At 44.0% G+C, this 13,911-nt stretch overlaps 1 protein-coding gene across 1 annotated transcript in view; it reads right to left on the bottom strand.

Moving 5' to 3' along the window:
* Window positions 1-13,911, bottom strand: part of SEPT6 (septin 6) — a 73,436-nt gene that overhangs the window by 58,874 nt on the left and 651 nt on the right. The window lies entirely within an intron of this gene.

Genomic DNA, 13,911 nt, shown 5'->3' with positions numbered 1-13,911 from the left:
TAACCAGAAGGGTGCCAAGAGTAATCCAAGAAGGACACGGTTAGTGCCAGGAGGCCTGTGCCAACATCCCAGGCTGTTAGCAGGCAGCTCTTAGCCTGGACTGGACCTGCTTTAAGACTAGGTCCATAAGGGTACACTTCACACTATGATGGATGGGCTGCATTGGTGGGGAAGCCTCACAGAGGCTGACATTGTCAGAACTGGTTCCCAGATAGCCCCTTCACCCAGCTTGGGATCCCACTCCCACTGGTGCCATCAGATACTCCAAGAGTGAGAGACAGGGCTAGGTGCCAGTGACTGCCACCTGGCAAGTTCATTACCCTCACACATCTCACCCCACACACGGTCCCAGTAGAGTATTCTTGGAACACAACCATCTGCCATCATTCAATCCAGGCTGGAGTATTCTGGGTCCCAGTGGGGCACCTGAAGACAGCTGGGTTTCCTGAGTGGCCCACATCACTCAGGGCCTTGTTCTACATTCACCCCTTTCCACACCCCCTCACCTCTTTCTCCTTATTCTTTTTATTAAAGCAAACAAAAAGATCTAAGTTTCCCACTGTTCATTCTTGGTCCTCAATACCGCAGGGAGACAGGGCTTACGAGCCAATATGCTTTCTCGATGGAGCCTCCTACATAGCAGGCATCGGAAATTGGGAGGGACTCAGAGTTGAGATTTCCTGAACCATATTTTATCGCCCCTGGATGCCTCTTCCTGTCTCCAAATGCAGCACCATGCTCTAAGGCCTCTGGTCCAAGTGCCAAAGGCAAGGGAAGGGAATTTTCAAACTGAAGACAGTGGAGGGCAGTAAGGAGAACACAATGCCTTATCGTGTGTGTGTGTGTGTGTGTGTGTGTGTGTGTGTGTGTGTGTGTGTGTGTGAGATTGGTTGGTTAATCCTCACATGAGGATATTTTTTCCATTGCTTTTCAGAGAGAGCGGAGGGGTAGGAAGGAGGGGGAAAGGGAGAGAGAGAGAAACATCAGTGTGAGCGAGACCCACTGACTGGTTGCCTCCTGCACGCGCCCCAACCAGGGGTGGGTTCGGGACTCAAACCCACAACCCAGGTATATGCCCTTGATAGGGAATCGAACCTGTGACCTTTTGGTGTGCAGGTCGATGCTCTAACCACTGAACACACCAGCCAGGGCCATACCTTATTCTTAAAGATTTACTTTATTGTCAGAGACTGACCAAGCACCTCATATGTGCCCACCTACTACCTGGCACCTAGCACAGTGCTGGAAAACACTCTAAACAGCAAATGGAAGGATATGGGCTTTATTCCCTAGGCCATGAGGTTTGGGGGCATACAAGTAGCTTTTTTTGAAAGATCATTCCAGAAACTAAGTGCTTCATTGATTGGAGGAGAGAGAGAGAGGGAGAGAGAGAGAGAGAGAGAGAGAGAGAGTCTCTCTCTCTCTCTCTCTCTCTCCCTTTCTCCCTAAAAATCAATGAAAAATATATCCTCAGGTGAGGATTAACCAAATGAAGAAGATAGAAGAAAAGAAGAAAGAAGAAGAAGAAGAAGAAGAAGAAGAAGAAGAAGAAGAAGAAGAAGAAGAAGAAGAAGAAGAAAAAGAAGGAGAAGGAGAAGGAGAAGGAGAAGGAGAAGGAGAAGTGAGGAGGTGAGGAGGAGGAGGAGGAGGAGGAGGAGGCGGAGGAGAATTAGCAGAGAACTCTAATAATGTTGAACTGGCACTGAGACGATAAATGTTTGCTGAAATGAACTGATCTGACTTGAGACTCAGGAGGGAAGAGCAAATTTGAGAGATGTCCTAAAGGGATGAGACTCAATGAGTGGGCAGAGGGAGTGAAGGAGCAATCAAAGCTCTAAGGCTGCAGTATTCTGAGCCTGGAAGCTTGGATTGATGACACTGTTCAACATTCACCCCTTTGGACCATGGCCAGAAAGAGGGAAGCCAGGAAAGAGGGCTTGTTTAGTGGGGAAGTCGAAGAATCTGGTTTTAAATAAGCTACTACTAAAAGAAATTACATTGATCAGGTTTTTTATTTTATAAAAGTAATCAATGTTCATTGTAGATATTTTAGAACATGGGAAATTATAAAGGAGAAAAGCACAATCACCTATATCACTCTCCAAAAATACTCACTGTTAATATTTACACGTATTTCCCTCCAGTTTGTATATGGTGTGGGGGTTTTCTGTTGTTGTTTGTTTTACAAAATAGGGATAATTTTGTATAATCCTTTTTATAAACTGACTTAATAACCTGATATTCAATATAGTGTGGACGTTTTCTTGGGTGATTAAGTATACTTTTTTAATTTTATTTTTCTATTACAGTTGACATTCAACATTATTTTATATCAGTTTCAGGTGTACAGCATAGTGGCCAGACAACCACATAATATTAAGTATACTTCTAAAACTTTACTTTTATTGGTCACATAGCATTCCACTGTAGGACTCTACAGATTTTATTAACCAGTCTTCCACTGCTGGCCATTTAGCATGCTTCCAAGTTTTCAACAACACACTAGTAAACAACAATTCCTGTTCTTACAGAATAACATATCTCTGATTATTCCTAGAATTGAAGCCCACTGGGCCCAAGGACTCACACATTTGAAAGACTGTGGTACACACTGAAAACCACTCAACAGAGAATAGTACAAATGTCTACTTCCACCACCAATATACAAGAGTGTCTGTTTACCCATACATAGACCAACACTGAGTTTCTGAGGCTTTTTAGCTATTGTGAATTGCATCACTGAAAAATGGCATCAAGTCATTTAATTTGCATTTAACCATTATTTTTATTGTTCAACTATCTATGTATATTGTGCATATACATACCTACATGTGAGTTGCCTGTGCATGTCTTTGCCCAGTTTTTAAATAATAGGTGTTTGTCTTTCTCTTCTGAATTTGTGAAAGCATTTTATATGTTAAGGAAAATAAGATAGTTTTGATTTTATGAGAGATGCCAGAAGAAGAAATTCAATAAGTACTTAGCAACATGGGACTGTAGGCTCCAGGAGAAGTCAGGACTGGGATATAAATTTAGGTATGAATTGGTATGAAACTGGTGTGTTCGCCAAGAGATAGTACAGGGAGAAAAGAGCTAAAGATTGAATATAGGAAATGCCCACAAGTAAGGAGTGGGAAATTGAAGAGGATTCTGCCAAAAAGAGGAATTGATCGGGTAAGAGATGACCCAATAGTTTTCTATCACCGGAGGTCAAGGCTGAAGTCAGAAAGAATTGCAGAGAAATAACTGTTGATCTGGACTTGGTGAAGGTCACTGGTGATGTTTAGAATCCTTGTTTCTTCTGTATCTTTTTTTTAAAATATATATTTTATTGATTTTTTACAGACAGGAAGGGAGAGGGATAGAGAGTTAGAAACATCGATGAGAAAGAAACATCGATCAGCTGCTTCCTGCACACCTCCTACTGGGGATATGCCCGCAACCCAGGTACATGCCCTTGACCGGAATCGAACCGGGGACCTTTGAGTCCGCAGGCCGACGCTCTATCCACTGAGCCAAACCGGTCAGGCCTCTTCTGTATCTTTTTACCCACTGTCCAATATACCAAAATTAACTGGAAGGTTAATGTGGAGGTTTTTCTCGAGCCGCAAACTTTTTGTCTCAATGCCTGTAATTGAGAAAACTTCAAAAATGTAGTATTTGTGTATATATAGTTCGTGCTTTAGGAACTCCTATCTAGCAACCATCATTCACTCTTGCTTTGATGACTTTTATAAAATGTAAAGGTCATCATTATGAATACCAGTCCTCATTGTTCAGAGCTAAATATGCAGAGGTAAAAGGGACAGGACACTGGACTGAATGTACACTGATCCCTGATCAGCCCCTGGAAGTTTCTTCCGTGCTCCCTCCCTAAAACCTCTGATATATTATCTCTTTCCTCTTTCTCCATAAGGTGGCCTGATTAGTGGAGGTCCTCATTACTTTTATTGCAATTACAATTAAACGTTCCCCGGATTACAATGTTCACAAGAGGAGATGGAACTAGCAACTTGGCCCAGCATGTCTGACACTAAAACTTCAAGTTATCATCTTGAGTAGCAGGTGGCACCATGTTCAAGGTTTGAACTGAGATGCTAGAAAGGCAACAGTAACAAAAATGTTAAATGGCCCATCTCCACTAACCCTGCAACCTCCCCTCGGAATCTATTCTACAGAAACTCATACATCTGTACAAAGATCCATGTACTATAAGGAAATACATTACTATACTGTTCATAATACTGAAAAATTAGAACGTGTGTCCTACAATAGGAAAATATTTAACTAAATTCTGGTACAGGCCTATTCTGGAATAGTCTGCAGCCATTAAGAATTTGGGTGGGCCCTAACTGGTTTGGCTCAATGGATAGAGCGTTGGCTTGCGGACTCAAGGGTCCCAGGATCAATTCCGGTAGGGGGCATGTGCCTTGGTTGCGGGCACATCCACGGTGGGGAGTGTGCAGGAGGCAGCTGATCGATGTTTCTCTCTCATCGATGTTTCTAACACTCTATCCTTCTCCCTTCCTCTCTGTAAAATATCAATAAAATATGTATTAAAAAAAAGAATTTGGTTGGGCACTAACTGGTTTGGCTCAGTGGATAGAGCGTCGGCCTGCGGACTGAAAGGTCCCAGGTTGGATTCCGGTCAAGGGCATGTACCCTGGTTGCGGGCACATTCCCAGTGGGGGGTGTGCAGGAGGCAGCTCATTGATGTTTCTCTCTCATCGATGTTTCTAACTCTCTATCCCTCTCTTTTCCTCTCTGTAAAAAATCAATAAAATATATATTTTTAAAAAAGAATTTGGTTGGTCTATAGGTCCTGATGTGAATATCCCCAAGATATATTATAAAGTAGATAAAAGAAGTTCTAAAACAATAAGCACAGTATAAGCCCATATATGCAAAAGAGCCCTGTATATGTGCATTTGCACATAAATGTACATTAGTGCATAGAAAGGGGACTGGAAAGAATCCACCAAACCAAGTACTGTGGCTACCTCAGGGGAGGGGAATGGAAACAAGGGCTTACTCAGGGGGTAGTCAGTATGCTTCCGTATTGTTTGATTCTGTTACAGCTTGAAATGTATTCACACACTATCTATGTAAAAATATCTTTGCCCTAACCGATTTGGCTCAGTGGATAGAGCGTCGGCCTGTGGACTGAAGGGTCCCAGGTTTGAGTCTGGTCAAGGGCATGTACCTTGGTTGCGGGCACATCCCCAGTAGGGGGTGTGCAGGAGGCAGCTGATCAATGTTTCTCATCGATGTTTCTAACTCTCTATCCCTCTCCCTTCCTCTCTGTAAAAAATCAATAAAATATATTTTTAAAATAAATAAAAATAAAAACAGCTTTAATACAAAGAAAGAGAGGTCTTGCTCAGCTTTGCAGCAAGAGCAATTAAGAGGCAGAATCTGAGAGGAGCTAAAAGGAAGGCAAAATGAAAGAGCGCTCCTGAGTACTGGGAGAGCCCCACTCCCCTCCCCAATTACATTTCCTGTTTTCTCCTCATCTGAAGTCACTTGTGGTTTTGAAATCCGTTATACCACATTTCATGTCATAGGCAGAAACACCGCTCTCTTTCTCTTCCGCCTCCTCCCCTGAGGACACACCAATTTCGTTTTTTAATCGAGTAGTCGAAGGTTCATGTTATGAAGAATGACTTATGGTGGTTCCAGTTGTGCATCTTTCTCCCACTGCTGTTATTCTGCAAATAAAGAGTCCCAGCCTGGCTGCGGTGGCTCTGTGGTTGAGTGTCGACCTCTGAATCAGAAGGTCAAGGTTCCATTCCCAGTCAGGGCACGTGCCCGGGTTGCAGGCTGGATTCCCAGTAGGGGACGTGCTGGAGGCAGCCGATCAATGATTCTCTCTCATCATTGATGTTTCTATCTCTCTCTCTCCCTCTCCCTTCCTCTCTGAAATCAATAAAGACTTTTTTAGAGTCCCATAAGCACCCAAGTGGGCAAACTCCCTGCCCCTCAATCACCTGCCCCTCCTCCGATTCCTGGTCAGGGCACATGCCTGGGTTGCGGGCTTGATAGCCAGTAGGGGAGGTACAGGAGGCAACCAATCGATGATGTTTCTCTCTCATCTCATCAATGTTTCTCTCTCTCTATTCCTCTCCCTTCCTCTCTCTAAAAAGCAATAAAAATCATATTTTTAAAAAACAACTGTGGTGCCAAATTTAGTAGCTGCCATTCTGAAGGATGAGACCAAAGCCAAAAGTTTGGAGCTCATTGCTGATGACTGGGCTTTCCCTAAACTTTCCCTCTAGCCTTTACATGTAGATGTTAGGAAAGGACAGAAACACTGAAATAAGATTCTCCCCATGTGTCATTATTGGTGGGCCTCTCTCACACCTTCCTTTTCTCCATCTCCATTCCCAGCCCTGAAGACCAATTTCTGTTAGACCCTGTAAATCTCTAGAACAATCAAAATCAGTGAATAATTCAATAATGTGCAATGGGATATGAAGCAGCGGATTAAAATATTTTCTAAGAATATTTAATGACATGGGAAAATGATTACCAAATTCTGTCAGGCAAAAAACAACACACCAACACTGTATATACAGGATCATCCCAATCATGGGGGGAAAGTATATATGCATTTTTAAAAGCTTCAAAGAATACAAAAAGATGCTAACAATGGTTACTTTGAGTGGAGGGGCTGTAGGTATTATTGCTTTTCTGTGTTTTCTAAATTTTCTGCGATAGGTATATTTTATTTTTATAATCAGAATTAAAATGTTTTTTAGAAAAAGTTCTATGATGATACTTTCCTATGCAGAAAAGTGGCCTCGGATATTATAGCAAAATCTTCAACTACAACCAAAAAGGTGCTTTAAATACAGATAATCAGAAAATTCAGGTGAGTATTCCACTTTCAGAAAGTTTTACTATAATATTAAACATTTTACGTTTAATACCAAAAAACCTACTATTATTATTATATACATAACATTATTATACACTGTAACTTACTATTATAAAATACAGGCCCAGTGCACAAGATTCGTGCACTTGCGGGGGGGCTGTCCCTCAGCCTGGCCTGCCTCCTCTCGCAGTCTGGGACCCCTCAGGGGATGTCTGCCTGCCGGCTTGGGCCTGATCCCTCTCACAGTCCAGAACCCCTCGCTCCTTACTGCCCACCTGCAGTAGAGGCAGGAGAGGCTCCCGCCACCACCGCTAGGCTCACCAGCTGTGAGCCCAGCTTCTGGCTGAGTGGCACTCCCCCTGTGGGAGCTCACTGGCCACTAGGGGGCAGCTTCTGCATTGAGCGTCTGCCCCGTGGTGGTCAGTGCACATCATAACAACCAGTCGCACCACTGTTCAGTCAATTTGCATATTAGGCTTTTATTATATCGGATATTCATGCAAACCAGAAGTAAAATCAGATATCCTGAAACATGTAGCAGAAAGTCTTGAAACAATCAAGTAGGTGACAACCCTATCTGCTGCCTCCACTATTGTCAAGGGTGTGGATGCCACTGTATTATCAGCCATAAGAACCACAAAAACCCTGATAAGTTCCCAGAGGTTAAAAAAAAAACCACTCTAATGTGCCTCGCACATCAAATGTCAGGATTTCCCTCGTGCTGATTAAGCCAGGCTAAGAGGAAACTGACAGTAGTAGCAATGCCCTGAACTGGGAGAGAGCAATTTGGGGGCTTTGCCAAGGAGAAATAAAGCTGCAAAAGCTGGCAGCAACCCCTTAGGGGCCCCAGAAATGCCCTTCAGTGGGGAACAGCTTAGGGGACCCAGGGGATTCACAAAGGAGACCATTCTCACCAAGCAGGGAGAAGACCCGTTTTTTGGCAAATCCAGTAGATGAAACTCTGGATTTTAATTCACCAGATCAATTCCTGAATGGCTTTTCATTCTATAAAAGGATTCACAGCAGGATTCTATTAAAGAGCCAGCTTTCCTTGTGCATTTAAAATGGGACTCAATAGCCAGGGCCGGTTTGGCTCAGTGGATGGAGCGTCGGCCTGTGGACTGAAGGGTCCCGGGTTCGATTCTGGTCAAATAAAAAAATAAAAATAAAAAATAAAATAAAATGGGACTCAATAGACAAAAATTCAGCTGTCATGTATCTTTATAGGAAGACAAAGGCTATAAACACATACATGGACAGACAATATCTGAAGGGTTGTTTCTAGTCCACTTATAAGGACCCTGCTGAGCTAAAAGCCCAGACTTGCCTTCTCTCCAACTCTCCCCACCCAGCTCAAGGAGTCTAAGCAAGGAAGGGGTGGAGTAACATACTGCCACCTCATTCAGAAACAGAAGCGGGCAAGGACCTAACAAAATTAGGCTGGAGAACAAGGAAACATAAAGAACCATACAATAGTTGAGCTGGAAACGCCCTTAAAAATCACCTAGTCCAACCCACTCAGTTTACAAAAGGGGAAACAGAGACTCAGAGAGAGGAAATGACTTGTCTCAAGTCAGAGTGATTTAGTGGCAGAAAGTGCTGCTAGGATCCAGGACCCTGTCAAGTGGACTGCCACTCTCCAATGGAAAAACTGCCTCAAAAGGCAGATATAGATTTTCATGCTGCTAAAATTCCGAGACATTGGGTTTGTGGCTTGATGCTTAGTAGCAGGGAGAAGGGTCACAGAACACGACCTCAAAGCCAATGGGCTCACCAAGGTGACTATGGCCCATGGAAGTCAACGGAGACCGTGGATGTCATGGAGGGCCTTTTGCTCCTCTTTTGCCTTCTCTCTCCCATTTCCCTCCCTCTGACTCTGACTTAGGCCTAAGCCTGGCCAACCACCTAGCTCTAGTCAAGAATCCCAAGGCTGCCCTAACCAGTTTGGCTCAGTGGATAGAGCGTCGGCCTGCAGACTGAAGGGTCCCAGGTTCGATTCTGGTCAAGGGCATGTACCTTGGTTGTGGACACATCCCCAGTAGGGGGTGTGCAGGAGGCAGCTGATCGACGTTTCTAACTCTCTAACCCTCTCCCTTCCTCTCTATAAAAAATCAATAAAATATATTTTAAAAAAAGAATCCCAGGGCTACCTAACTCACAAGCCAAATTCTTAAGTAAAATATCTCCATCAGTACAGGGACAACCCTTTGCTCAGAGTGCATCAACTTTCCCACAAATACCAGACAGATTCCCTTCAAGCTTGGCTATTTAAACAGAGTTTTCTAGGTGTTCTGGATATTGTTATCTCTGATCTATTTTTTTTTTTTAAAAAAAAGGTTTACTCACAGGCCTCTGGATGAATGCCCAACTGTCCTCTGGGGAGCCTGAATTGGCCTCTGCCTCCATCTGGTCTCGTTTAAAGGGGATCTGAAAAAACCTAGTTCCTGCCTCAGCGCTAGTGCTCAGAGCTAAGGGGCCTCTGCTGTGAAAGGAAACTCAAGGCTTACCTCACACCTCATCAAGGGCCCAGAAAGCGGAGTTCTGTCCTGTTACCCCAGCGTCTTCGTTAGGGGTCAGAGAGGGCCCTGGCAAAAGAAACCTGAGCCCTGTCCTTGAGAAGGCCTGCAAATCTTTTCCCCAGTCACCTTTAAGTGAGTGGAACGGATGACCCAACCCAACTCCGGGGCCAGCTGAGAGCATGCTGCATAATTCAGCAGATGGCTGCCTCTAATGAGAAGATACTGAAGGAGAGGATAACATTATGTCTCACCCTCATGAGCATGTGGCCTCCTTCCTCTGTGCAGGCAACAGAGAAACCCACGGTTTCAAATCCCAAATCGCAGCAGCAGAAGCCTCCTCCTGCCAAACCGAGGAGGAAGGGTCTGTGTTTCTAATTTATTCTGCCCCCCTCCAGTTGTTACTTAAAATAATCCATCATTACATAGCTGGTGGCTCCAAGATTTTTATTTAAAGCAAGATGGGAGAAAAAAGAAAGAAAAATCTATGACTGTGCTATCTGGATTTAAGCTAAGAATCGTTTTAACATCAAGAGTCTTCAAAGCACCCACGTATATTCTCTGACCTCCAAGAGTGTGCTGGGGGGTGGGATGGAGGGGGGAGGCAGGTGCAGTAAAAGAGGGAGAAGAGAGGACATGGCAGGATTTTTATTTCTTAGAAACATCATGAAAAGACCAGAGGTGTTTTGTTTGTTTGTTTGTTTGTTTGTTTGTTTGTTTGTTTGTTTTTAATGAATCTGTGTCATCTGGTAGATGCTTCGTTGTTTTATCCACTGACTAGCAATAACACTTTGGACTAAGTCCTTGATCTCCATGTACCCATAAAATGAAGAGGACAATAATACTTGTCCAGGAAGCTGTTGGAGAAAATGAAATCATACAGATGGAAGTATTCTGAGATCGTTGAAAGAAACGTTACACTTATCCATGGTATTCGTTTGCTTTGCTTTTCTCTCTTTCTTGAGTGCAGTTTTAATGTTCATGCAGTAGATACCCTTCTCCATTGTTCATGCTAACACGAAACCCCAGCTCTGATCATCCAGGAGGCCAGGCAAGTCCAGAAATCAGTCTTATTTCACTCTGCAATACCTTTCTCCAGAGTACTTAGCTTCCTAATAACTTTTGCTCCGGCTAATACAACGGGTTCACTCCCTTACAGCACACAGAGGGAGGGACCTGCTGAGTAACAAAGCCAGCAACTAATGAGAACTTTGCAGCAGAAACTACACAAAGTAAATGCTATGCACATGACAGCAGGTCAAAATCGCATTGTACTTTATAGACAAATCGCTCAGCTCTAATGCAGTTTTGGAGTAAGACCACCGCTAACACACATTTCCGGGATTCAGAATAGGAAAAGGAAACGGGCTTATTCCTGCCTCTCATCTGGAAGCTTGGAGAGAGCAGCATCCTATTTTCCTTGGCCACACTAGATCCCAGCACCTGGCACAGGGCCTGGCAGAGTCGCTGCCCAATAAATACACACATTGATGAAATGAATGAAAATAAAAGTGTGTGAATTAACAAAGGAAATGTTCCCAGCCCAGTAGCAGAAGTGAGATCTCACCCATCTTCACACCTACCCTTTTCCTAGTTGAAGCCTTCAGGAAGCCTTTCCTGTCACACACCACCACTGCTGGATTAGGTCCCCTTGTAATGGATTCTCATGGCAGGCAGCAGCTCTCCTGTGCAGAGCTTACCACATGGTAATTATATACTTCCTGGTGTCTGCCTCTGCTACCAGACTGTAAATTTCCTGAGGGAAGGGGCCATGTGCATTTTGAAAGGGGTGTGCACTGTAATCCCCCCTACTTTTTATTTTGAAAAGTCTTAAAAGTACAGAAAATTTGTGAAATAGTACAATGATCAGGCATATACTCTTGACTTAGATTTAAAAAGTTGAATATTTGGGACCATGTAAATTTTTTTTCAGTGCTATATCCCCAGTAGAGGTATGGGTGAATATTGGAGTTTGCTCCCCCTGTTTATATTTTTAGTGTGAAGTGGTGGAGATGGTTGAGGCAGGGAGCTTCAAGGGGAATCAAGGGGAAGTGCCATTTGATAGCAAGCCCAGAGTGCAGCCACCTGTAGACAGTTGCCCTAAGGCACTTGTTCCAGGCCAACCCCAGCTAGGGCAAAGTTCGCCCCTGCAAGCTCTTTCATTGGGAGAAAGATCATTAACTGGCTGCTACTGTAGAAAGCATCATTTCCCACATTTTGGATTGTTTCAAGCCAGAATCAAGGTTCTTTCTATGGGCCAGCACTTTCAGTCTACAACTCAAAATGCAACACTGAAAGAAACAGCTCAAGAGCCAGGAAATGCAGCCTCTGGGGCCTGCACTGTGCCCAGCTAGGTTACCTTGAACAAGTCATGCATTCTTTCAGAGTATCTACACTAATAAACGGGTAGTATGCTAATTAGATCAGACATCTTCCGGATGTCCTTCTGGACAAAGCCACAGTGGTGGGGGCTGAGGCAGAGGTGGTTAGTGGCAATCAGGCTGGCAGGGGAGCAGTTAGGGGGCGATCAGGCTGACAGGCAGAGGCAGTTAGGGGTAAACTGGCAGGCAGTCAGGTGAGCGGTTAAGAGCCAGCAGTCCTGGATTGCGAGAGGAATGTCCCGGATTGGAGAGGGTGCAGGCTGGGCTGCGGGACGTGCCCCCCCGCCCCCCCCCCCCCGCATGAATTTTATACATCGGGCCTCTAGTGTATATATTAATAGCAGCCAAGCTACCTCACAGATAGGGGTTGGGGGTAGAGACATCCCAAAAATCTGCTGTAGTTTCCTAATTATTTTGTCCACAATTTGTCTCCCCAACTAGACTGTAAGCTTAAAAGCCAATAACTTTATCCACTACTTTTTTTTTGTATAGTTGACCAGGGCTAGCCATCATGTGGGACACTTAGCAGTCAATCAAATAAACACTTGTGTTCACCACAAAGAAATCGCTTTGTCATGCAGAATCTTTGTAGTGTTCATTCAAATAGGATGGGATTGTACTATGTACAGGAGAACTGAACTTATAAGGGCCCTACCCAACAATTCTAGGGCCTGTTTTAGTCTAGCCAGAGTGACCCTCAACTGACTCTGGAAAACACACACACACACACACACACACACACACACACACATACCAGAGGACTACTTGCATGGCGCCTTGTCTCAGAGCTCACTAAACAGAACTCTTAAGCCAGGCATACTCAGGTTTGTTCTCCAGTCTTCTCTTCCCAACCCCTGGATACATGTTCCCTGGAAGAAACAAACTGCAACCAGAAGGCCAAGGTCTCCTGAGTTAATTCCATCTTCCCCTGGTGAATTACAACTTCTTGCAGACACAAAGGAGAGCAGAGAGACAAATGACACATTAAACAAGAGCTTCATTGGCTGGGGGAGGGGGACATGGAGAGTGACGTCAGTTTTCCCAGAAACCCATTTATCACGATAACAAGGTCTCAAGTGCTCTGCTGCTCTTTGAGCTTCAGAATCTGGCGTACATTTATGTTCTTCATCATACAGTACAGCAAGGATAGCCAGCGCAAACTGCAACCATGCAAAGCAAACTAAGTGGCCTTAAACCACTCCACCCCCATCTGCAGAACAAAGGGATGCCTAGGTTGCTGGAGTTGTGCCTGAGGTGAAACACAACCTTCTAGAATGTTCCCCTTTGCAACATCTGCCCTGCAGTCCTAATCCAGGCAAAAGGACTGGTGAAAGCTTATAGACAGGTCAATGCAAATTAATTAGCTGGCAAGAAAAATCATTAGCATCCTTTTTGGTCACTAAGGATGGGACAAACGTAATCCAGGAGACTAATTCTTCTATTAAGCCATGCTACGTCTAAAATGCAGGTAATGAGAAGAAAGGCACTCTGGGAACCCTCAAAACACTAAAGTAATAGATATCACAGTGCTAATCTTGGGAGATTAGCTAAAATTGGGAGAACTCTCTCAATTTCCATTATCCCAGCGCATCCTATCTACTGAGTCCTTCCACATCGTGACTATATAAAAAGCTCCATCTGGGGTCTGCAGGAGTTGGGGGAGGTTTCAAAGAAATCACTCTGTCCTTCCAAACAGGGACGAGAGGGTGGAAAAAATTCATACATATCCTTAGAGACAACACTTGGATTCTGGATTCAGATTTTGAAAACAACTATACCAAATACCTTAGAGGTTTTTTATTGCCCTGGAATTGTATTGCACAGACTATTTCCCTTAATAAGTAAACACAAGGTTTTAAAATATGTGCGTGCATGCGTGTGTGTTTTGAGATTTTCATCAAGTAGAATTTGGTGTCATGGGATTTGACCTACCTCTACTTCACTCTCCTTCCTGGCCTCAGGGTGCTGGTAATTGTGGGCTTCTGAAAATTCCAGAAACCCGTGGAGGAATAGAAAGGCTAGGTTGTTCCCCCAAATGGGATCATCCCCTCCCTTTGCAACCAAACTTCTGATCTAAAAAAACAAACATGGGGCCTCGGATCACTTCAATATGATTTCTGTGTACACCTCGGGCTAG

This window comes from Myotis davidii, unplaced genomic scaffold (assembly GCF_000327345.1).
Source record: "Myotis davidii unplaced genomic scaffold, ASM32734v1 scaffold498, whole genome shotgun sequence".
NCBI lineage: Eukaryota > Metazoa > Chordata > Mammalia > Chiroptera > Vespertilionidae > Myotis > Myotis davidii.
This window is presented reverse-complemented; position numbering and strand designations above follow the sequence as displayed.